Consider the following 13,170-nt stretch of genomic DNA (forward strand, 5'->3'; position numbering starts at 1 on the left):
GTGCAAATATTTAACCGACGCCTAGGAATATGATAAACTGCAGTACTAGTAACGAGTTTGTTTGTGTGGTCATGCTCCGCACCAAGGACAGAAATATTTGTTTTGTAAATAAGAAACACCTTCTCTTGCTCCACTGTACTCTATTCTCCCAGGCGTGTTCTGCCGTCTTTCCCTATGACGCATCATCAGTGGGATCTATAATGTTAGACGTACGGTACACTTTTTTATGTGTATTATTCGTAGACTTTCTCGCTTTTTATGCAAGCAAGTGATTACTTAAAGTTCTTCTCGTTTTTAGTTGGCATCTGCATTTCCTCTCATCTGGTTACATGCCGGAGATCGCACTACCGCTCTGTTTACGTTTCTATGTTTGGAAAATTTTTTCCTGCTTTCCATTTTGTTTGCCCTCGTTGTTGTGATGCACTATTGTCTTCTGTCACTGATATAGACAGTTGCGTCTTGATGTTGCAGTTTTCGATCAAACGTCTATATTAGTGACAGAGGATCGATAGTGTATCACAACATCAAGGGACTTTTATTGGCTTTTTGCAGCGCCCGCTGTCCAAACAATTCCATAAACAGATTAGCAACAGCTGGTCGTGGACGGCTCAACATTGCTACGCCTTCGACATGTTCATATACCTTATTATTAAACTGAAAGTAACTCGTGCGTAGGCAATGCCGAAACAAAACTATTATATCAGTGGGAAACGTATCAGGTATGTAATAAAGAGTTTTGTTAATCAGAACCATAGTGAACAAGGATACCACAGCAAAACTGACAAGGATATCACTTCTGCTGACAATAATCTCCTTTAATTTTTCTATAAGGTAAACTGAATTTTTAATATAACCATCAGGTTTTCCGATATATAGGGTTGTTACAAGGGACGAAATGTCTAGCCAACTCTTGACTAGGGGATCAAGTAGCATTCACTAAAGGTCTCAGTGAGACATTAAGCTTATGCACCTTAGGTATCCCTTATAATCTAGGGAGGGGGGTGTAAATACATTCGTTGTAGAATCCTTTTTCAACATTTTATAAATGGTAGGATCCAAGAGGTCAGTAGTCTTCACTCATCAACAGTCCTCTGATGTCCTTTGAAGTGGTATCGATACGTTGATGACCATTTTGCAGCATGGAATCAAGGTGAAGAGGAACTGACTTGTTTTTGGTGCAATTAAATAGTATTAATCCAAAGATACAACTTACTGTGGAGACGGAGAGTAATGGACAGCTCTTTTTTTTTTTTTTTTTTTTTTTTTTTTTTTGATGTTTCAGTAATTAAACTGGCAGATGCGACTTTACATCATAAGGTATGTAGGAAAGATACACGTACCGACCGTTACCTTCGAAAACATGCAATAACAACAACTGTCGCCTGGGAAAGTCTCTCTTCCATTTATCCACACTATTAAGGACCGTATCTTTCGACCCGCAAAGAAGATCAGTGAATATTTAAGATCGGCGAAAGGCGCAAGACACCCTTTTGCAACCCCTGGGGTGTATAAAATTCCTTATAGCTGTGGGAAGAACGGAAAGAATTGTTAATACCCCCCTAACTGAACGCTAAAGGAACTGTCGTCTGGGGCACACCGACAAATCGGATGTAACGGAACGTGTTTCTGAAGGCAGTTATCATGAAATAAAATTTAATGAGACAAAAGTGCTAGCTAAGACATCGCATTATTACGCACATATTGTAAGGTGTCTGGCAAATCCAACACCTTCCATGAAAACCCTGGCATGATAGCAAATCCGGAAGTATGTCACATAGCTCCGAATAAATCCTGACATTAAACTGACCAAACTAATATGATCAACAAGTGAGCAAATGGAATACCACAGACTAACACAAGAACCCCTAAATGCATGTCATACCTTCCCACCGCGAAACACACGCAGTTCCGAGGGGAGAAACGAGAACAGAAGCCGAGAGCACAGTCTTGTAAGCTGGCAGGCCCTACAATAAAGGACGGACACCCACATTGCTGACCGACCACCAAGACCACCCCCCAGCCCATGTTAGAAGGTTAAGACTCCCAGAAGAACAGTATAGATCTTACGATAACACTAAAAGGGCCACACCAGCTGCAAGTTTGATCGTGAGACTATGCGCGTCTCTGTTACGTTGCAAACATTGAAAACATTGCCCCACCACGAAAAGTATAACGTTTCTCATTGGATGGACAGAATTTTTGTTGATGGATCTTAAGGTTAACATAGAGACCCCGATTTGTCAGTTGAAAACACAGCCAGACACCTTTTTCTTAAAGCAACGTCGGGAAATTGTAGTAAGGAGAGGGTAGAGAGAGTTGCTACCGAGACGGCGAGATGTGTATAGCTGCGCCGCCCGCCGCCCGCTGACGCTCCCTACCCAGCGACAAGGTAATGAACGCACGTGATGCCGCATAAGAGGGTATAAGGCTTCACTCAGAACTGCAGAAGTCTCATTTGTTACATCTCCTTTTTACGTAATACTAGTGTCAATCGTCAATTAAACTTCGTGGTATTCACATTTGCTACTGGAAGGTAAAATCTGAAACACTGAGATATTTCTGTTATATAAATATTGAGAAGCCGCATCAGCCACTGTAATTTAGAACAAGTTAAATATGTAATTAAAGATAATCGACGGTCACTGTAGACCATTTTGATACTTTTCTCTTTTATGAAACCTAACTTAAACCTAGATTAAAGATGTGATATGGCATAGGTCATCCTTCGATCCATTATGTAACTTGGAAGCCCATTCAGGGAATATTCGTTCACATTTTTGTTGAACGCAGTTGGTTTTTATCATCCTATATTAAAATATTTCCTTTTCTCAATAGTGCAATTTATAAACAATGTTTTGTGAGTAGAATAAAAATTCCAGTGGTAAACGTAACTGCTTTTTCGACGTTATTTTACCAGCTAACTAAAAATAGGAAAGCCTTAAACCCCTTCCACTAAATTTAGTTAGTATTAAGATTCTTTTACAGGGAGTGCAGTGGAGCTGACGCTGATCATCGCTAGTCTCACTGAACTCTTCTGAACTCTACATGTCATGTGTGGTCTGGCGTCTCCTTGCCAGCAACAGCTCCCAGGTTCAAACTAGTCAATTCCCTAAAAAACACGCTCAGAGCGTCGTTGCGCGAAAGTGGTATGGAGACACGACTTAGAACAAACAGATACCACGCAGATTGTTAGAATATATGCAGCGAAGACATAGACATTTATAAACACAGTAATTTTAATAGAAATAAGTAGGCTTGAAGTTAGATGATATGTGGCGATCGACTTTGGACCAACGATGTGACAATCGATTACCTTTGATCGAAAGTAATGACGTTAGTCAGAGGAAGTTTTACTGCCGACAGCACGTGACGAGTGGTGGCTCCCTCTATGCGCTCTAACAGGACCTCCACGGCCTAGCAGCCAGCCTTTGGCTGATATCAGAAGATGTTGCCAGCAGTTCGCAACAAAAGGTCAGTAGGTCGAATTTGTAATGTTCGACCACGGCCTCTTGGACCGGAAATTTTAATTAATGAATACAGTACCTTACAGTTCTGCAGCAAGTTCATAAGAAGCAGTGACGTTTATTAATGAGAAGTGAATACAGTGTTTTAAGAATAAGTTTAATTAGATGGTATGGGATGGGAATGTGTAGAAAGTACTGCTAATGTCAAATTAAATGTATTGCTTAGTGTATTTTTGTCAGTATTTGAAAGTATTATTCCTAAAATGTTCTCTATAAAATCCACTACAAACAAGTAATTCAGGAATAGCTAAGGGAACTAAAATCTCATGTAAGAGGAACAGGGAAATTTACATAAATGATAGAATAAGTCAGCATCTGACATCACTTGCATACAAGAAAAAAATACTGCAGTATTTCAAGGGAAGCCATTAAAATATTTAGAAGTAAACTCGTTCTGATGGAAATAAATAATGCAGATCGTAAAATGAAAACTGTATGTGATACTGTCAAACAGGAGACAGGACAGCCAGTCAGTTTACAAGATACCATAACAGTTAAACCTAATGACAATCTAGTGATTGATAATTCATAAGTTGTAAGTTATTTTAACAATCATTTTCTAAATGTATCAGCAAAAATAGGAGTAGATGGTGCTGTTGAAGATGTAAGAGAATATATTAAAAATGTTATTCCACAAAACTTTAAGCAATTGGTATCTGCACATACATTCTTCAATGAAATTAAAATTATAAACATTCTAGAAACCAAAGCTCATATACTGTTCATAAGAAACTTGCACATAATTCTGAAAATTTACTCTAACTTAAAAAGCAAGATCCTTTGTAACATATTTAATGCAACCGTTACACAGAGTATTTTTCGAGTCAGATTGAAGTATGCAATTGTCAAACATCCGAAAACGATTTAAAAATTTCAAAAATGGTTAAATAATTAACCTCAATTTTCCTTACTGCCATCTTTTTCCAAAATGTTAGAAAAAGTAATGCACTCAAGAGTAGACACACATTTGAGTAGAAGCAGTTTACTTATTATATCATAGTTAGGATTCCAGAAGGGTTGCTCCACTGGGTAAGCTGTTTATAAATTCACCCATCTAATATTACAAGCTTATAATAATATATCACAGTCTGATAATTTTTGTGATCTCTCCACGTTGTTTGATGAAGTACACCATATTACACTCTTAGAAAAACTTAAGTTTTAAGTAACTGGTGGCTCAACACCGTACTGGTTTGAATCATACTTAATAAATTGAATGCAAAAGGTTGTGCTACATAATTCAAAAAAATTTGGAAAGGCAAAAAATTTTAGTCGATCTGGAGAAATCACAAAGAGAGTCCCACAGCGGTCAATTTTGGATTTACTAATATTCCTCACATATGCACCAATGCTAATGTTATAGTAAATCCTTCTACAGAGAAAGCAACAGAAGAGACTGTGAACGATGTATTTCGAAGAATTACTGAATCTGGAAATAGACTTTCCCTTAATTATGAGAAAACACTATATGAAATTCTGTTCAACAAATAGATTAATAACAACAACTGATGAAGCACATGAACTGGAGGAAGTAAATGGGGTAGAATGGTCTAAATTTTTTGGTGTACGTATTGCTCAAAGCTGCACTGGAAGAAGCAAGTTACTGAGCATCTCAAATAATTAAGTTTAGCTACTTTTGCTCTTGGTATAATTGCTAGTCTTGGAAACTAACGAATCAATCTCTTACATACTTTGCTTATTTGTACTCAGTAATGACTTATGGAACAATTTTCTTCAGTATTTCATCATTTAGAAACATAGAAAAACAGGAATAAAGCATCCCAATAATATAAAATGCCTGACAAGTAGTAAAGTAAGTTTTAAATCGAACCTAAAATCATTTCTCCTAAACAACTACTTCTATTACAAGGGCAGATTTCTATTGAAAACCTGTGTGAATACCAGAAATTAGCTTTCAAGTGCAGTTTCATGAGTAGGACTAAAAGTATGTTCGTTATTCTTAACGCTAAACATGTATACGTATTCTGTAAACTGACTATCATTTCGATAGAAGAGTTATCGTCAGGATACGCTTCTTCCAGTTAATTCTTATTCCGACGAAATGCAAAGACTCATCGGTAGTACACTGTGGATCTGCTACTACTGAGCTGGTCGACCCTGATGAAACGTGTTACAACAAGGACACGGCTATGGATTGAATAAGAGTCTTACACTACTAAACAACAGTTAATCTTTACTATGCGGTTTCGATCTTTTATGCCTAGGTAGTGCCCAATGTTTCTGGGAGTCCTCGACGGCATTTAGACACCGTCCTTTCAACAGTTACTTTTGGAACATCTGATTCCTCGAGACAGTGTTTTGTGACTAAAACCACTTTCAGTGTAGCTCTTACTTCAGAAACAGAGAGAAAGAGAGACAGTGGCGAGGTGGTATGGGGAGGCCGTTACTGTTTCATTGACGAGATCACGTGGCAGATGGCTCTGAGCCAACTTAGATCGTTAACTCGGGCCATTTCTGTCAGGATTCCACTTACTGGCGAGAATATACGTACAAGGAAAACGGACCAATACTGTAGCTTTCCGTGCTACCCTGTCCCTGTTCCATCGATTCATTTGTTTGAATGTTGAGTGAAGTATTTGCGATGATGATTTATAAATTGCTGACTCTAACATTAAATTCAGTAGTGGAGAGATTGACGTCGGTTAGATAGTGAAAAAGATGGTACAGAGTAATTTCTTCCCTACAAGGTTGTAAAAGAAGCTCTTCTATTACAACAGATCACAACCCTGCATTTTACAGGGTATTGTTACCTGACAGTTAAAAGCAGTATGTGCGATTTCTATAGGGTCTTTATCCTATGCCTGTCTTACATGTTTTATGGTATCTATATTAATAGACTGTAATAAAGGTAATATAGGTATACAGAGAGAACAGAAGAAATTACGGAAACTAGTAGAAAAGGAAGAACGAGGGAAAAAAGGAGTAATTGCACTGATTCTGGAGAATAACGTTTACATGAATTCGGGGAGAACAAAATAGAGAGCACTGTTACTTCAAGAGCTGAGCTACACTTTTCCTTTGAAGCTGAGGAATTTTGTAATTTATTTGTTGGGATTTGATGTTAGGACTCGAATGCTTGCACCACTAAAAGACTCCAATGAACATGTTTTGTATTAGGAGCAGCTGAAAGTAATGTGTAGTGTAATTATCCCATTTCACGTGAATGATGTTGAGGCAAGAACGAAAAAAAATTATCTTCTGTCAGCGAAGGTATATCTGGATCACCAAAACATATTCTTCTTGTTTGTGTTTTCGAGTAACGCTGGAGGGGAAGAGAAGCACAACGCTCTCTGCTCAGAAAAGCGACAATAATGAAAGTCTGGGGTAGGGATGGACGAAATCTTGACAATGAACGAAGAAATAAGAAAACAGATCTGCATGTATTTATTCCACCCTGTAGGAAGAAACAAAGACAAAAGGTTCATTTTTCGTACTCTGTGAATGTCGTGACTGATGCATCAGAAGTGAATTTTGTAACTTGTCAGACCCTGTTCAGCATGAAAAGGCATTACACATCTACACTCATTTATTATTTTTTCAGGTCACGTAGAGTCTTATAAAAATAAAATTACAGGCATAAATGATACAAGTTTAAGTTCGAGAGGTTACTAGTTGCTGAAAGGGCTGTAACGATAAGTTTTTTTTTTATTTCTGAAAACGGTTTATGTTCATAAATACGTAAAAAATACGTAAATTTATGTCGGTTGAGTTTCTATACCTGTTTGTGGAAATTCAGCTGCCTTGCCCCATACACTATATATGATAATATGCGAACAGCATCTGACGTGACTAAGCTGATAGTAAATCTACTATTGGTAATGAAATCTTCGAGAGGGAAACATTTAAGGAAATCAGTAGGTGAATTTCGCGACAGCAGTTTGTTATACGGTGAACGAAATGAGCGGACTCTGTACAGGAGCTTAACTACATTCGACTATAGGGAAAACTCCCTGGGCCCACACGACGCCAAGAAAAGTGCACACAAATTAAATTGGAACAGAAAAGTAAACACGAGAAATGACGACTTGCATTGAAGTATGTTCAAGAATGTTCTTAGCATCTAGTCGTCATCTGACATCAGTATACAGTCCCTTGAGGCTTGAATGCACGCTTAATGAATTTCCTAGCGTTCATACTGCCAGCAGCTAACAGATAGTGGAGTACCGTATGTGATGAATGATGAATGTTTGAGTTCCGCCGACGCACTACCCGAGAAGAGAACAAGGCTCCACAAAATATAATCGAGACGTGTATGTGGCCTATTAAACTCTCTGAAAGAAAACATAGATTATCGTCGTAATAAATTGCTTGCGAAGTGGATGGCTATGCAGAGAATGGTGAGATGAGTCGTGTAAAAGGGTGGAAAATGACCCAGTTGCTTCACTACATGTGAGCTGCGTCTGTCATTTGTCTTAGCTGACAACATCCGCTGCGTTGTTTGCAGATACTCGACAGTCGATTTCATACGTGGCGTGAGTGCTTCCGCTGCCATCGGCTCTCACCACAAGGCCTATGTGTTATATTTCACACAATTATATTCGGTTACTAAAAGCATTTCTCATTATAGGCTTTTTCTAACGTTCATGTTGAAATCTATAATTTACAAGAACGAAAAGAACGCACTAAAACAGGACGAAAATAACCCAAATAAAATAAAGGAAATAATAAAGAAGCCCGGAAAGTCCTTTGCTGTTCACAAATCGGATAAATAAATATAAATTACTGACCCAAAACATATATGACCACCTGCTTAAGAGCTTGTTTGTCCGTTTATGGAACGAAATACATCACTAACTCAGCATATCAATACTCCGACAGTTCGTTGGTAAGTTTGTGGAGGCATGTGGCGTTAGATGTTTACGCACAGGTCATGTAATTCGCTTAAACAACGGGCTGCTTATTTGGGTATATGGTGATGGCGCCCGATGGTGACCCAGATGGGTTCCATAGGCTTTACATCAGGTGAATTTGATCGACTAGACGTCGGCGTTAGTTCACTATAATGCTCCGGAAACCACTATAGCACGGTTCTAGCTCCAGACACGGATAATTATACTGCTGAAAGGTAAAGTCGCCGTCTGGGAAGACATCAAGCATGAAGGGATGTATGTGGTTCGCAGCTTTCAGCATGTCTTCGAATACTACCACACGTCCCATGCAAGCATAGGAGAATGCCTCCCATAGCGTAATACTGCTCCCACTGACCTACGTCAGTGGTGCGCTGCACCTTTAGAGCCGGGCTTCATCTCAGTGATGGCTTTGATGGAGACAACCATCAAAGTAGTGCAGCCCTCGAGCCGACCCGTTTCAATTGATCGACAATCGAGTCCCGTGGTCCCATGCCAACTGTATTCGTAAGTGACGACGTCCTTGGGTTGACAAATGAACTCGTAGTGGGGGTCTGCTGTGGAGCTCCATGATCAACAATGTATGATGAATGGTCTGCTCGAAAACACTTGTGCGTGCAGCAGCAATGCGCTCTCTCGTCAGGGATGCCACAAATCACCGGTTATCTTACTTTACAGAATAGACAAGCCTCCGAACCCCACGTTGTATGAAGCTTTGAGGACGTCCAACCATTTAGAGCTTAGTGGTAATTTCACTGCTCTTCTACCTCTTTCTGTAGATGCACAACCCAGTATCACGTGAACATTCTACCAGCTTCGCTGTTTCAGAGGTACTCGTTCACAGCACTGCGTCATAATAATCTGCCCTTTGTCAAAGTGCCTTATCTCAATGGATTGCAGCCCATATCTTCGGTAGGATGATCCCCCGTCCGTGTCGGTTCTGCTTAAACACTTTTGGTTGCTACCTCACGTGCCCGCTGTGGCGTCACCTGGAAGCCTGTCTAACGTAGGACACGATTTATTCAACTACTGTGAACGAAATGTAAAAACAGAAAATAATGCCTGTAATGTTATAAGTCATTTTGTCGAGTCTGATAATTTTCTGTGACAAATACTGTAAACATTTTCCATTAATCGCAAAGATAAAGGATACCATAGTTCAATACGTTCGATGAAAGCATGGAACTTGTATATACAGGGTGGTACACAAAGGTACGGCTAAACTTTCAGGAAACATTCCTCACACACAAATAAAGAAAATATGTTATGTGGACATGTGTCCGGAAACGCTTAATTTCCATGTTAGAGCTCATTTTAGTTTCGTCAGTATGTACTGTACTTCCTCGATTCACCGCCAGTTGGCTCGATTCAAGGAAGGTAATGTTGACTTCGGTGCTTGTGTTGACGTGCGACTCATTGCTCTACAGTTCTAGCATCAAGCACATCAGTACGTAGCATCAACAGGTTAGTGTTCATCACGAACGTGGTTTTGCAGTCAGTGCAATGTTTACAAATGCGGAGTTGGCAGATGCCCATTTGATGTATGGATTAGTACGGGGCAATAACCGTGGCGCGGTACGTTTGTATCGAGACAGATTTCCAGACCGAAGGTGTCCCGACAGGAAGACGTTCGTAGCAATTGATCGGCGTCTTAGGGAGCACGGAACATTCCAGCCTATGACTCGCGACTGGGGAAGATCTAGAACGACGAGGACACCTGCAGTGGACGAGGCAATTCTTAGTGCAGTTGACGTATTGTCAGCGTCAGAGAAGTTGCTGCTGTACAAGGTAACGTTGACCACGTCACTGTATGGAAAGTGCTACGGGAGAACCAGTTGTTTCCGCACCATGTACAGTGTGTGCAGGCACTATCAGCAGCTGATTGGCCTCCAAGGATACACTTCTCCGAATGGTTCAACCAACACTGTGTTAATCCTCATTTCAGTGCAAATGTTCTCTTTACGGATGAGGCTTCATTCCAACGTGATCAAATTGTAAATTTTCGCAATCAACATGTGTGGGTTGACGAGAATCTGCACGCAATTGTGCAATCACGTCATCAACACTGATTTTCTGTGAACGTTTGGACAGGCATTGTTGGTGATGTCTAGATAGGACCCCATGTTCTTCCACCTACGCTCAATGGAGCACGTTATCATGATATCATACGGGATACTCTACCTGTGCTGCTAGAACATGTGCCTTTACAAGTACGACACATGTGGTTCATGCACGACTGAGCTTCTGCACATTTCAGTCGAAGCTTCTCAACAACGGATTCGGTGACCGATGGATTGGTTGAGGCGGACCAATTCCATGACCTCCACGCTCTCCTGACCTCAACGCTCTTGACTTTCATTTATGGGGGCATTTGAAAGCTCTTGTCTACGCAACCCCGGTACCAAACGTAGAGACTCTTCGTGCTCGTATTTTGGACGGCTGTGATACAATACGCCATGCTCCAGGGCTGCATAAGCGCATCAGGGATTCCATGCGACGGTGGGTGGATGCATGTATCCTCGCTAACGGAGGACATTTTGAATACTTCCTGTAACAAAGTGATTGAAGTCACGCTGGTACGTTCTGTTGCTGTGTGTTTCTATTCCATGATTAATGTGATTTGAAGAGAAGTAATAAAATGAGCTCTAACATGGAAAGTAAGCGTTTCCGGACACATGTCCACATAACATATTTTCTTTCTTTGTGTGTGAGGAATGTTTCCTGAAAGTTTGGCCGTACCTTTTTGTAACACCCTGTATACAAGAGCCATGTTGCTCGCCCCTGTTTGTTCTCTATTTTTCGCTGGTTCTCTCTCTTCTGTAGATCTATTTATGTGTAACTAGCTATCTGTATGATCTTTAAGGTTACAATATATTTTTAAGTGAAAGTATCTTATGTTTCCTTTCCCTCCACGTGAAATTTATTTAAAGATAATAATAGTATTGCTGTCCATTGCCCATCTGGCTTCGTCTGTTTCGGTGGCGCTGAGTCCGCCATTACGTGTACTAAAAAATATTTGTGTTCGCGAGCTTCACTAGCAAAGTGCTTTTATGAATTTTCACAGTCAATTTTCAATATTAAAGTTAGTTAATTTTTTTGATTACGAAACTTATTCAGAGATTTAACACCGCAAGGCTTATGTGAGGCTCCACTTTTGATTTAAAATGTTTTCATTTAATTCCAAAGGATTAAAAGTTAACTACAATCTTAAAGAGATAAAGTTAAAGAAATTCCTTGTAATTATTTAAAAAATACGCAGATGTTTGTAGTATTCTTTCTTTCTGCGTGACCTTATATTCATTTTCTGGGAAAAGATATATTACAGCTGGGTTAGTTGCAGATTACGTCATATTGTCATTCATTGAAACAGAGCTTAACATGTACATTAATAACAAATAACTTTTTGCCTACGTATCGAGATTAAGTCACGCTACATATTCAGAATTTGAACTGCGCGCGTATTTTAACCGCACGTGGCAGTCTGCACTGACTTACACGAAATAACTAAAATTAATTTCACATACAACAATTACGCAGAAAGCAGGTAATGGTACACCGCAACGCCATCAGGCGGCACCCAATTTGGCGATGGGCAATGATCACAATGTTTTGGCTTATCAGTGTGTGTGTGTGGTAGTCATTGAGACTTTCTTTCCTGTGGGCAGTCCGCAGCTCGTGGTCGTGCGGTAGCGTTCTCGCTTCCCGCGCCCGGGTTCCCGGGTTCGATTCCCGGCGGGGCCAGGGACTTTCTCTGCCTCGTGATGACTGGGTGTTGTGTGATGTCCTTAGGTTAGTTAGGTTTAAGTAGTTCTAAGTTCTAGGGGACTGATGACCATAGATGTTAAGTCCCATAGTGCTCAGAGCTATTTGAACCTTCCTGTGGGCAGGCCAGATATTGAAATGTGGATGCATTGAGGTAAGGCTGTTAATCTATAGTGTCCGGCGTAGTCTACTTACCAGGAAAGTACTTGGGCTCAAACAAACACAAATACACTAAAATCGTGTGAAAAATAATGGAAAGGTCTCTTATTGCACTAGTGATCTCCCGCATCTGCAGAACTCCGCAGTCGTCCGTTAGAGGCCTCTGCGTATGCCATGCGGCATTGCACACTGACCTGCCGGTACGCCAGTCGGGACCAATAGGGAGGGTGCAGTGTGCCTCTGAAGTTGCGTTTTGTGACATTATTTGTGTATTGAAGCGTCAGATGACTTGGCGATTGGTAATCAATCCCGTTAATGTATTGCCATTGGTTGAGATGAAGTTACGAAGAACCCTTCTTCGTGAAGATGGTATTGGTGTAGAAGACGAATCATTTGCATGTTTTCTGGTTTCTATTATAGTGCAGAAATATGAGCATAAGTTGGAAGCAGATACTGTTGTAACACTAACACATAATGCTGATGATAGGGATGATAATGACGAACAACTCATTGCAAACGGTAGTGCTACGGCAAGTGCGGGAAGAGGCGATGGAAGCAGTGACAGTGAATACCAACCGTCTCCCAAGAAGAAGGTTAAAGATGATAACACACTGGAGAACAAGTACGATGATTATTACGTAAGAAGTTTGGACACATACCACAAGCTTCTGGAGAAGTACCCTAAACTGAAGTCTAAAAGCAATATTAAAAACATACTGGATTACGTGGCAAAGAAAAGAGAAGAAAATACAGTTTTCAAAGGGAATCGCACACTGCTGTTGAAGACCATCAAGGAGCGTGTAATGGCGAAATTCGATTAAGCGCGAGAATGCGGTTCCGCCGTTCATTATTGGTAT

The sequence above is a fragment of the Schistocerca americana genome, chromosome 4, assembly GCF_021461395.2.
Source record: "Schistocerca americana isolate TAMUIC-IGC-003095 chromosome 4, iqSchAmer2.1, whole genome shotgun sequence".
NCBI lineage: Eukaryota > Metazoa > Arthropoda > Insecta > Orthoptera > Acrididae > Schistocerca > Schistocerca americana.